Here is a 13,201-nt window from a genome sequence, read left to right on the forward strand (position 1 = left end):
GTACGGCGAAGCGAACAGATCGACCTCTGGAAATACTCCCAGAGTCAGAAGCCACTCGAAGACATCCCTGTGAAGGGACCACTCCTTGTTGTCTATTTTGACCCTTGACAGAAAATCTGCTTGAACATTCTGGACTCCTGGGATGTATACAGCAGAAATGTTGACCACATTCTTCTGAGCCCAGTTCATTATCGGTTCTACTTCTCGTAATAGAGACCAACTGCGAGTCCCTCCTTGTTTCTTTATATAGGCCACTGCAGTTGTGTTGTCCAGTCTTAACATTACTGACGACCCTGCCACCAGATGGCGAAATGCTATGAGTGCTCGAAAGGCTGCTCTCAACTCCAGGATGTTGGAGACCACATACCGCGACGGGAACGACCACCTTCCTTGAGCTACTTCCGTAAGGCAATGGGCGCCCCAACCTTTGTTGCTGGCATCTGAGGTTACTATTATCCAGGAAATGGGGACTATCGAATGATGGTTGCGTAGATTCTTTCTTTGAAGCCACCAGAGGAGAGACATCCTCATCGCTGGTGTAAGGCGTATGCGCTGTGTTTGATTGGCCGAGTCCCACTGTTGCAGAAACCCTTTCTGGAAGGGACGAGTGTGCCACTGGGCCCACTTCACCATAGGGATGGTGGCCGTCATTGTGCCGATCACTTTCAAGCATTGTAGAGCCGAAAGATGAGATGATTCCCAAGCCTTGTGAATCCTGTCCCGGATCACACTGATTTTTTCCTCCGGCAGGGAGATAGTGCCTTTTAATGTGTCGAACTGAGCCCCTAGAAACACGATCACTTGAGTTGGAACCAGATGGCTCTTCTCTAGGTTCAGGAGCCAACCAAACGTCTGCAGAGTGGAGATGACTAAACTCTTGTGTTCCAGAATTTGATCTCTGTCCTGAGATAATAGGAGCAAATCGTCCAGATAATGATGGAGACGAACTCCTTTGACTCGTAAAAGAGCTACTATCGCTAGGAGTACCTTGGAGAAGACCCGAGGAGATGTCGTCAACCCGAATGGGAGACAGGTAAACTGGAGGTGTTGATCGCCAACTGCGAAACGAAGAAATTGCTGGAAATCCCTTGCTACTGGCACATGAAAGTATGCGTCCTTCAAATCGATTGAGATTAACCAATCCCCTAGCTGCACTGACTGTTGGATTGTAAGAAGAGACTCCATCTTGAACTTTTCCTTGCGAATGAAGGAATTGAGGTGGTTCAAATCTATCACCGGCCTCCATGCGCCATTTCTTTTCTGAACCATAAACAGAGGAGAATACATGCCTTCGCCACGTTCGTCTTCTGGCACGGGCACGGCTGCACCTTGATCCAGCAAACAACTTACGTAGGTCAATAGGACCTGTTTCTTTTCCTCTAAACCTGGAATTGTTGTGGGAATGAACCTTAACCACGGAGTGTTGATGAAAGTCCACTTGTGACCCGAGGAAACCGTCTTGACGGTCCAATAATCTTGAATTGAGGCCGCCCAAACATGTCGGTAGTGAAGAAGGCGAGCCCCCACCTGACATGTTTGAGTGGGCCCAATTTCAAAAAGATTTGGTAGAATCTTGATTACCTGCGGAAGCCCCCTTTGAGGTTTTCTTAAGGGAGGATTGTCTGGACCTCCAAGATCTAGCGAACTCCCTGCCGGGCCTATAACTGCGCGCTTCTCTAGCGCGATCCGAGGTCTGCCTTCTTGAGAAAATACGTTTTTGGTTTTGAAGACGTCTGTCTTGAGGGAGGAACCCAGACCTCCCACCCGTGGCCCGGGATATGGCGCTATCTAGTTTATTACCAAACAAGGAGGTACCCTCAAATGGTATACGACACCATGCCTGCTTAGATGTTGGATCCGCCAACCAGGGACGGAGCCACAAAGCACGGCGTGCCGAGACTGCTGCCAACATAGCCCGAGACAGAAGGCGGGTAATGTCAATAGATGCCTCCCCCAAAAAAGCTGATGCCATTCTGATCTCCTGAATAGGAGAGTCTTTAGCCGTATTCACTGAGATACCTCTCAAGAACTCTTCAACATTGTCGGCCCATGTTTCAATAGCCTTTGAGACTGCAGCTAAAGCCAAAGTTGGTTTACAAGCCATCCCTGAAGTTAGATAAATTCTTTTCAGATCTGAGTCAATTCTTCTCTCTAACGGATCTTTGAAAGATACCGTGTCTTCCAAAGGGAGAGTCACGTATTTAACTAAACGCATAAGTGCTGCGTCTACCAGAGGAGCTGATTCAAGGTGCTTCACATCATCCTCCTTAAAGGGGTACAATTTAGACACCTTTGATTGCATGGAGCTCTTCCTATCAATCTTGCTCCACTCTTCAGTAATGATTTCTCCCAATTCAGATAGGAAAGGAAAATGTTGCCGTTCCTTTTTGAGTTGTTTGAAAAACTTTCTTTGTTTGGGGAGGGGGGAAGAAGTGGGTTCTTCCCATTTTAAAGCTTCTTTCACTGCCTTGACAAGAGCAGGTACTAAAGCATAATCAAATCCTACTCCTGGATCCTCTGGATCCGATTCGCTGTCAGACAAGAGCACAGAGTGGTGGCTTGGTTGAGAAGATTCCCCAGTCTCTTGTAAGAGCCCTTCACCTCCTGAAGGACATAATGGGTCTGAGGGGGATTCCATAGCGTGATGAGCTTCCCTCTGCTGCAGGGATTCCTTTACCACTCTTCTCACCATAGATTCCAATCGTTGATCCGCACCATCTCTTTCATCTGCGACTTTAGAGAAGCAATGATCACAGAGCGATTTGTCTGATGAAATGGGCATCTTACAGCCCCAACATGAATTATCTGGTCCTCTGCTTGAGTGCGAGTGACCACTGCGTTGTCCAGATCTGGAAGACCTGCGGTAACCAGACTTTGACGATGATTTGCGGTGGTGCGATTTTGACGATCCACTGCGACTATGCGCACTGTAATGCGGTTCAGACCTAGAAGGGCTATAAGGAAATATACAAGAAAGAGAGAGAGATACAGACCAGGCTGGTATCAAATGCTAAGGAATACTCCACATATACACAGCAATCCAGCCATGCACATACCTGTTACAAGCGGGCAGGTCACTAGTAGGCAGTGAGGCATCCATGACTAAGAACGCTGACTGTAACAACAATAGACCCTCATAAGCAGCCATACAAAAACACAGGAGCAATAATACATCAGAGCAGATCATAACCTACCTTACACCAACCAGAGAATGGCCCCGGGAAGTCGCTGAATTTCCTGCAATCATTCCCAAATTCTGACATCTCTCACTGTGTTTTAAATATGGCGCCCATGACGTCATCAGCGGCGTCAGACGTGAGATGCCCGCGCGCATGCGCGGGAACCAAGCCTCGCTTTGGATTTGGGTCCGCGCATGCGCAGAACGCAGCGCTGGACCCGGAAACAGGGGGAGAAAGGCTGCTGGAACGCGGAAGCGCCAGCGCCTATGCACAAGAACCAGCTGGCATATGAAAAGACACAGATAGAAAAAAGAAAAACACATAAACACTGCTGCCATGAAAAACGGAATTTTTACAGCTCACCACTCCACCAACGATCGCCTGGCCGAACAGGTTCAAGCACACACCACCGATCCATCGGGCAGATAATGGCCACCTTACATAGCAGGTAATAAGCTGTGCGCACTTTATCTTCGGACAAACCAAGCCTTCAGCGCTACTCTGCCATACACTCCATACCCATGCTTAACAGACAGGGCCTATCGGAGGAACAAAAGCTTGATAGTCGGCCGACTTGATCGTAGTGAAGATCTCTTCAGATAGGAAACACCTGTCCTATGGAGGAGGACAAAAAAGGAACACGGATAGCAGCTTGGAGCAAAGATTTATGGGAGTAGAGGTCCTATTGGGTAATTATGGAGGCGGGGCTAACCCACACGTATGCTGCCATGGAGCCTGTCAGGAAAAAGTTTTTTATTTTGATAATACATGTAAAATTAAAAATACATTTAAATTCAGTACGACATTTTTAAAAAAAAAGGTCCGGTAGAAAAATAAAAAATTTACATTGGAAAATAAATAAAATAAAAAAAAAGGAAAAGGTGAAAAAAAAAAATGTAAATAGTGAAAATAATATATATATATATATACTAAATTACAAAGTTTTTTAAAACTATTTGATCGGTCTAAAGATTGTAACATAAAAAAAAAAATTTAATACAAAAACCATTCAATTTATAGACAAAAACAATTTGGTATATTACAGCAGGATTGCTAACAGTAGAAATACAGCAACTAATTACACAATACAATATAGGTATAATTAGCAACATAATGAGGCTAATTATACCATGGAATAAACATGACTTGCCTTTTGTGAGAAGCTGGCTGAAGCAAAAATGTGCTGGTGCTGTTTCCTTTGTTGTTTGCTTGCTACCTCGTGTGTAATGGCAGATACAGCTGCCTGCCCACTTTAAAAATGGCAAATTCGTACACGCCCTCGTCACGTGACCGGCGTCCGAACGAAATCTCGCGAGATTTCGCAATTTCAATGTCCCCCATGGATTCTTGGGAAATTTCCCAGGGACCATTGCGAGGACGATAGCCACGCCTACTCCCACGGGAGGAGAACCAGGAAGTCAGCTGAAGTCATCAGAAATAAAAGGTAAGTAAATAATATTTTTTTTTTTCAGGGTTCGTTTAGGTAAGTATGCTGTCTGTTGATTTTAATAACATGAACTTTCATTTTTAGGTACCAAACCACTTTAAATTGTTAGCTCGAGCAGAAACCGACACCCACTTGGATGCATCAGGTGCAAAGAGTTTTCAAAATGTCTCTTCGCTGCTGTCCCGTCTGTGTGCGCAGTCTCAGCTGTAAAGTGGGGAAGAAGGGTTACCCCTTTACGGAGGACAGACAAGCAGTACCTGGCCCCCTGGTGCGCGAAGGTGTGGGATTTAGGACTCAAGAGTAAGGGCTCCCCTTCCCCCAAACAACAATGCTGTAAACGTTCTCATTGTCCGCGAGAGCAACCCTGCCCAAACAAATGCTTATATTGTCCTGAAAGACCCAGTGGGCAAAAGGGTACTCCTTCACCCTGAAAAAAGGCCTACGGAACCCCAAAAGACCCATAATGGGCACCTCCCCCTTTCAAAAAAGTCCTAAAGCATCCACAAAAGACCCAGTGGCCAGAAAGGGCACCTACATTCTCCATAAAAAAGACCTAACATATCCCAAAAGACCCAATGGCAAAAAAGGGCACTACCCCCTCAAAAAAAGGTCCAAACTAACTCAAAAAAAAAACAATGGCCAGGAAGGGCACCACCATCCTCCAAAGAAATATCGCTATTATTCCAAAAGACCCCTTAAGGGCACCTTCCCTCCCTTCATAAACAAAGGCCTACATTACCCAAAAGACCCATATAGGCCACCTTCCCTACATTTAAAAAAACAAAGGAAGGCTAAAAAATATCAAAAGACCGAATGGCTAAAAAGGGTACCTCCTCCTTTTCATTTTTGTATGTATGCCTGAATAATCATTTGTCCTCAAGATTATCATTTTTAATGCAAAAACTGAAGAGAAAGGGAAGCTGATATCTGCAAGGTAAGTGCTATATTTACATTCTTTTCATCTTGAGCCCTTGTGGGCTGACATTTTCTTGTTAGATTGTAAGCTCTTATGAGCAGGATTTTCTTTGTCATATCAGATGTTAAAGGGGTTGTAAAGGTAATTTTTTTATTTTCTACATAGGTTCCTTTAAGCTAGTGCATTGTTGGTTCACTTATCTTTTCCTTCGATTTCCCTTCTAAATGTTTTTTTTCTTTGTTTTCTTTGTCTAAATTTCTCACTTCCTGTTTCACCCCAGTAAGCTGTTCAGTAAGCTGTTCTGGCTGACTAACCACCAGCTCGGATGATGGTGAGAAGTTTACTGAGGAGAAACAGGAAGTGAGATATTCAGACAAAGCAAAAAAACATTTAGAAGGGAAATCAAAGGAAAAGGTAAGTGAACCAACAATGCCCTAGCTTAAAGGAACCTATGTAGAAAATAAAAAATGTACCTTTACAACCCCTTTAAGCTCTTGCGAGTTTTCAAAATGTCTCTTCGCTGCTGTCCCGTCTGTGTGCGCAGTCTCAGCTGTAAAGTGGGGAAGAAGGGTTACCCCTTTACGGAGGACAGACAAGCAGTACCTGGCCCCCTGGTGCGCGAAGGTGTGTGATTTAGGACTCAAGAGTAAGGGCTCCCCTTCCCCCAAACAACAATGCTGTAAACTTTCTCATTGTCCGCGAGAGCAACCCTGCCCAAACAAATGCTTATATTGTCCTGAAAGACCCAGTGGGCAAAAGGGTACTCCTTCACCCTGAAAAAACGCCTACGGAACCCCAAAAGACCCATAATGGGCACCTCCCCCTATCAAAAAAGTCCTAAAGCATCCACAAAAGACCCAGTGGCCAGAAAGGGCACCTACATTCTCCATAAAAAAGACCTAACATATCCCAAAAGACCCAATGGCAAAAAAGGGCACTACCCCCTCAAAAAAAGGTCCAAACTAACTAAAAAAAAAACAATGGCCAGGAAGGGCACCACCATCCTCCAAAGAAATATCGCTATTATTCCAAAAGACCCCTTAAGGGCACCTTCCCTCCCTTCATAAACAAAGGCCTACATTACCCAAAAGACCCATATAGGCCACCTTCCCTACATTAAAAAAAAAAAAGGAAGGCTAAAAAATATCAAAAGACCGAATGGCTAAAAAGGGTACCTCCTCCTTTTCATTTTTGTATGTATGCCTGAATAATCATTTGTCCTCAAGTTTATCATTTTTAATGAAAAAAGTGAAGAGAAAGGGAAGCTGATATCTGCAAGGTAAGTGCTATATTTAAATTCTTTTCATCTTGAGCCCTTGTGGGCTGACATTTTCTTGTTAGATTGTAAGCTCTTATGAGCAGGATTTTCTTTGTCATATCAGATGTTAAGCTCTTGCGGGCATTGATTTCCTCCTTAGATTGTTAGCTCGAGCAGAAACCGACACCCACTTGGATGCATCAGGTGCAAAGAGTTTTCAAAATGTCTCTTCGCTGCTGTCCCGTCTGTGTGCGCAGTCTCAGCTGTAAAGTGGGGAAGAAGGGTTACCCCTTTACGGAGGACAGACAAGCAGTACCTGGCCCCCTGGTGCGCGAAGGTGTGTGATTTAGGACTCAAGAGTAAGGGCTCCCCTTCCCCCAAACAACAATGCTGTAAACTTTCTCATTGTCCGCGAGAGCAACCCTGCCCAAACAAATGCTTATATTGTCCTGAAAGACCCAGTGGGCAAAAGGGTACTCCTTCACCCTGAAAAAAGGCCTACGGAACCCCAAAAGACCCATAATGGGCACCTCCCCCTTTCAAAAAAGTCCTAAAGCATCCACAAAAGACCCAGTGGCCAGAAAGGGCACCTACATTCTCCATAAAAAAGACCTAACATATCCCAAAAGACCCAATGGCAAAAAAGGGCACTACCCCCTCAAAAAGAGGTCCAAACTAACTAAAAAAAAAACAATGGCCAGGAAGGGCACCACCATCCTCCAAAGAAATATCGCTATTATTCCAAAAGACCCCTTAAGGGCACCTTCCCTCCCTTCATAAACAAAGGCCTACATTACCCAAAAGACCCATATAGGCCACCTTCCCTACATTTAAAAAAAAAAGGAAGGCTAAAAAATATCAAAAGACCGAATGGCTAAAAAGGGTACCTCCTCCTTTTCATTTTTGTATGTATGCCTGAATAATCATTTTTCCTCAAGTTTATCATTTTTAATGAAAAAAGTGAAGAGAAAGGGAAGCTGATATCTGCAAGGTAAGTGCTATATTTATATTCTTTTCATCTTGAGCCCTTGTGGGCTGACATTTTCTTGTTAGATTGTAAGCTCTTATGAGCAGGATTTTCTTTGTCATATCAGATGTTAAGCTCTTGCGGGCATTGATTTTCTCCTTAGATTGTTAGCTCGGGCAGAAACCGACACCCACTTGGATGCATCAGGTGCAAAGAGTTTTCAAAATGTCTCTTCGCTGCTGTCCCGTCTGTGTGCACAGTCTCAGCTGTAAAGTGGGGAAGAAGGGTTACCCCTTGACGGAGGACAGACAAGCAGTACCTGGCCCCCTGGTGCGCGAAGGTGTGTGATCTAGGACTCAAGAGTAAGGGCTCCCCTTCCCCTAAACAACAATGCTGTAAACTTTCTCATTGTCCGCGAGAGCAACCCTGCCCAAACAAATGCTTATATTGTCCTGAAAGACCCAGTGGGCAAAAGGGTACTCCTTCACCCTGAAAAAAGGCCTACGGAACCCCAAAAGACCCATAATGGGCACCTCCCCCTTTCAAAAAAGTCCTAAAGCATCCACAAAAGACCCAGTGGCCAGAAAGGGCACCTACATTCTCCATAAAAAAGACCTAACATATCCCAAAAGACCCAATGGCAAAAAAGGGCACTACCCCCTCAAAATAAGGTCCAAACTAACTGAAAAAAAAACAATGGCCAAGAAGGGCACTACTATCCTCCAAAGAAATATCGCTATTATTCTAAAAGACCCCTTAAGGGCACCTTCCCTCCCTTCATAAACAAAGGCCTACATTACCCAAAAGACCCATATAGGCCACCTTCCCTACATTTAAAAAAAAAAGGAAGGCTAAAAAATATCAAAAGACCGAATGGCTAAAAAGGGTACCTCCTCCTTTTCATTTTTGTATGTATGCCTGAATAATCATTTGTCCTCAAGATTATCATTTTTAATGCAAAAACTGAAGAGAAAGGGAAGCTGATATCTGCAAGGTAAGTGCTATATTTACATTCTTTTCATCTTGAGCCCTTGTGGGCTGACATTTTCTTGTTAGATTGTAAGCTCTTATGAGCAGGATTTTCTTTGTCATATCAGATGTTAAGCTCTTGCGAGTTTTCAAAATGTCTCTTCGCTCCTGTCCCGTCTGTGTGCGCAGTCTCAGCTGTAAAGTGGGGAAGAAGGGTTACCCCTTTACGGAGGACAGACAAGCAGTACCTGGCCCCCTGGTGCGCGAAGGTGTGTGATTTAGGACTCAAGAGTAAGGGCTCCCCTTCCCCCAAACAACAATGCTGTAAACTTTCTCATTGTCCGCGAGAGCAACCCTGCCCAAACAAATGCTTATATTGTCCTGAAAGACCTAGTGGGCAAAAGGGTACTCCTTCACCCTGAAAAAACGCCTACGGAACCCCAAAAGACCCATAATGGGCACCTCCCCCTATCAAAAAAGTCCTAAAGCATCCACAAAAGACCCAGTGGCCAGAAAGGGCACCTACATTCTCCATAAAAAAGACCTAACATATCCCAAAAGACCCAATGGCAAAAAAGGGCACTACCCCCTCAAAAAAAGGTCCAAACTAACTAAAATAAAAACAATGGCCAGGAAGGGCACCACCATCCTCCAAAGAAATATCGCTATTATTCCAAAAGACCCCTTAAGGGCACCTTCCCTCCCTTCATAAACAAAGGCCTACATTACCCAAAAGACCCATATAGGCCACCTTCCCTACATTAAAAAAAAAAAAGGAAGGCTAAAAAATATCAAAAGACCGAATGGCTAAAAAGGGTACCTCCTCCTTTTCATTTTTGTATGTATGCCTGAATAATCATTTGTCCTCAAGTTTATCATTTTTTATGAAAAAAGTGAAGAGAAAGGGAAGCTGATATCTGCAAGGTAAGTGCTATATTTAAATTCTTTTCATCTTGAGCCCTTGTGGGCTGACATTTTCTTGTTAGATTGTAAGCTCTTATGAGCAGGATTTTCTTTGTCATATCAGATGTTAAGCTCTTGCGGGCATTGATTTCCTCCTTAGATTGTTAGCTCGAGCAGAAACCGACACCCACTTGGATGCATCAGGTGCAAAGAGTTTTCAAAATGTCTCTTCGCTGCTGTCCCATCTGTGTGCGCAGTCTCAGCTGTAAAGTGGGGAAGAAGGGTTACCCCTTTACGGAGGACAGACAAGCAGTACCTGGCCCCCTGGTGCGCGAAGGTGTGTGATTTAGGACTCAAGAGTAAGGGCTCCCCTTCCCCCAAACAACAATGCTGTAAACTTTCTCATTGTCCGCGAGAGCAACCCTGCCCAAACAAATGCTTATATTGTCCTGAAAGACCCAGTGGGCAAAAGGGTACTCCTTCACCCTGAAAAAAGGCCTACGGAACCCCAAAAGACCCATAATGGGCACCTCCCCCTTTCAAAAAAGTCCTAAAGCATCCACAAAAGACCCAGTGGCCAGAAAGGGCACCTACATTCTCCATAAAAAAGACCTAACAAATCCCAAAAGACCCAATGGCAAAAAAGGGCACTACCCCCTCAAAAAAAGGTCCAAACTAACTAAAAAAAAAACAATGGCCAGGATGGGCACCACCATCCTCCAAAGAAATATCGCTATTATTCCAAAAGACCCCTTAAGGGCACCTTCCCTCCCTTCATAAACAAAGGCCTACATTACCCAAAAGACCCATATAGGCCACCTTCCCTACATTTAAAAAAAAGGAAGGCTAAAAAATATCAAAAGACCGCATGGCTAAAAAGGGTACCTCCTCCTTTTCATTTTTGTATGTATGCCTGAATAATCATTTGTCCTCAAGTTTATCATTTTTAATGAAAAATGTGAAGAGAAAGGGAAGCTGATATCTGCAAGGTAAGTGCTATATTTATATTCTTTTCATCTTGAGCCCTTGTGGGCTGACATTTTCTTGTTAGATTGTAAGCTCTTATGAGCAGGATTTTCTTTGTCATATCAGATGTTAAGCTCTTGCGGGCATTGATTTTCTCCTTAGATTGTTAGCTCGAGCAGAAACCGACACCCACTTGGATGCATCAGGTGCAAAGAGTTTTCAAAATGTCTCTTCGCTGCTGTCCCGTCTGTGTGCGCAGTCTCAGCTGTAAAGTGGGGAAGAAGGGTTACCCCTTTACGGAGGACAGACAAGCAGTACCTGGCCCCCTGGTGCGCGAAGGTGTGTGATTTAGGACTCAAGAGTAATGGCTCCCCTTCCCCCAAACAACAATGCTGTAAACTTTCTCATTGTCCGCGAGAGCAACCCTGCCCAAACAAATGCTTATATTGTCCTGAAAGACCCAGTGGGCAAAAGGGTACTCCTTCACCCTGAAAAAAGGCCTACGGAACCCCAAAAGACCCATAGTGGGCACCTCCCCCTTTCAAAAAAGTCCTAAAGCATCCACAAAAGACCCAGTGGCCAGAAAGGGCACCTACATTCTCCATAAAAAAGACCTAACATATCCCAAAAGACCCAAAGGCGAAAAGGGCACTACCCCCTCAAAAAAAGGTCCAAACTAACCCAAAAAAAAACAATGGCCAGAAAAGGCACCACCATCCTCCAAGGAAATATCGATATTATTCCAAAAGACCCCTTAAGGGCACCTTCCCTCCCTTCATAAACAAAGGCCCACATTACCCAAAAGACCCATATAGGCCACCTTCCCTACCTTTAAAAAAAAAGGAAGGCTAAAAAATATCAAAAGACCGAATGGCTAAAAAGGGTACCTCCTCCTTTTCATTTTTGTATGTATGCCTGAATAATCATTTTTCCTCAAGTTTATCATTTTTAATGAAAAAAGTGAAGAGAAAGGGAAGCTGATATCTGCAAGGTAAGTGCTATATTTATATTCTTTTCATCTTGAGCCCTTGTGGGCTGACATTTTCTTGTTAGATTGTAAGCTCTTATGAGCAGGATTTTCTTTGTCATATCAGATGTTAAGCTCTTGCGGGCATTGATTTTCTCCTTAGATTGTTAGCTCGGGCAGAAACCGACACCCACTTGGATGCATCAGGTGCAAAGAGTTTTCAAAATGTCTCTTCGCTGCTGTCCCGTCTGTGTGCACAGTCTCAGCTGTAAAGTGGGGAAGAAGGGTTACCCCTTGACGGAGGACAGACAAGCAGTACCTGGCCCCCTGGTGCGCGAAGGTGTGTGATCTAGGACTCAAGAGTAAGGGCTCCCCTTCCCCTAAACAACAATGCTGTAAACTTTCTCATTGTCCGCGAGAGCAACCCTGCCCAAACAAATGCTTATATTGTCCTGAAAGACCCAGTGGGCAAAAGGGTACTCCTTCACCCTGAAAAAAGGCCTACGGAACCCCAAAAGACCCATAATGGGCACCTCCCCCTTTCAAAAAAGTCCTAAAGCATCCACAAAAGACCCAGTGGCCAGAAAGGGCACCTACATTCTCCATAAAAAAGACCTAACATATCCCAAAAGACCCAATGGCAAAAAAGGGCACTACCCCCTCAAAATAAGGTCCAAACTAACTGAAAAAAAAACAATGGCCAAGAAGGGCACTACTATCCTCCAAAGAAATATCGCTATTATTCTAAAAGACCCCTTAAGGGCACCTTCCCTCCCTTCATAAACAAAGGCCTACATTACCCAAAAGACCCATATAGGCCACCTTCCCTACATTTAAAAAAAAAAGGAAGGCTAAAAAATATCAAAAGACCGAATGGCTAAAAAGGGTACCTCCCCCTTTTCATTTTTGTATGTATGCCTGAATAATCATTTGTCCTCAGGTTTATCATTTTTAATGAAAAAAGTGAAGAGAAAGGGAAGCTGATATCTGCAAGGTAAGTGCTATATTTATATTCTTTTCATCTTGAGCCCTTGTGGGCTGACATTTTCTTGTTAGATTGTAAGCTCTTATGAGCAGGATTTTCTTTGTCATATCAGATGTTAAGCTCTTGCGGGCATTGATTTTCTCCTTAGATTGTTAGCTCGAGCAGAAACCGACACCCACTTGGATGCATCAGGTGCAAAGAGTTTTCAAAATGTCTCTTCGCTGCTGTCCCGTCTGTGTGCGCAGTCTCAGCTGTAAAGTGGGGAAGAAGGGTTACCCCTTTACGGAGGACAGACAAGCAGTACCTGGCCCCCTGGTGCGCGAAGGTGTGTGATTTAGGACTCAAGAGTAAGGGCTCCCCTTCCCCCAAACAACAATGCTGTAAACGTTCTCATTGTCCGCGAGAGCAACCCTGCCCAAACAAATGCTTATATTGTCCTGAAAGACCCAGTGGGCAAAAGGGGACCCCTTCACCCTGAAAAAAGGTTTACGAAACCCCAAAAGACCCATAATGGGCACCTCCCCCTTTCAAAAAAGTCCTAAAGCATCCACAAAAGACCCAGTGGCCAGAAAGGGCACCTACATTCTCCATAAAAAAGACCTAACATATCCCAAAAGACCCAATGGCAAAAAAGGGCACTACCC

Source organism: Lithobates pipiens, unplaced genomic scaffold, assembly GCF_037356315.1.
Source record: "Lithobates pipiens isolate NorthernLeopardFrog02 unplaced genomic scaffold, aLitPip1_a1.2 Scaffold_18, whole genome shotgun sequence".
NCBI lineage: Eukaryota > Metazoa > Chordata > Amphibia > Anura > Ranidae > Lithobates > Lithobates pipiens.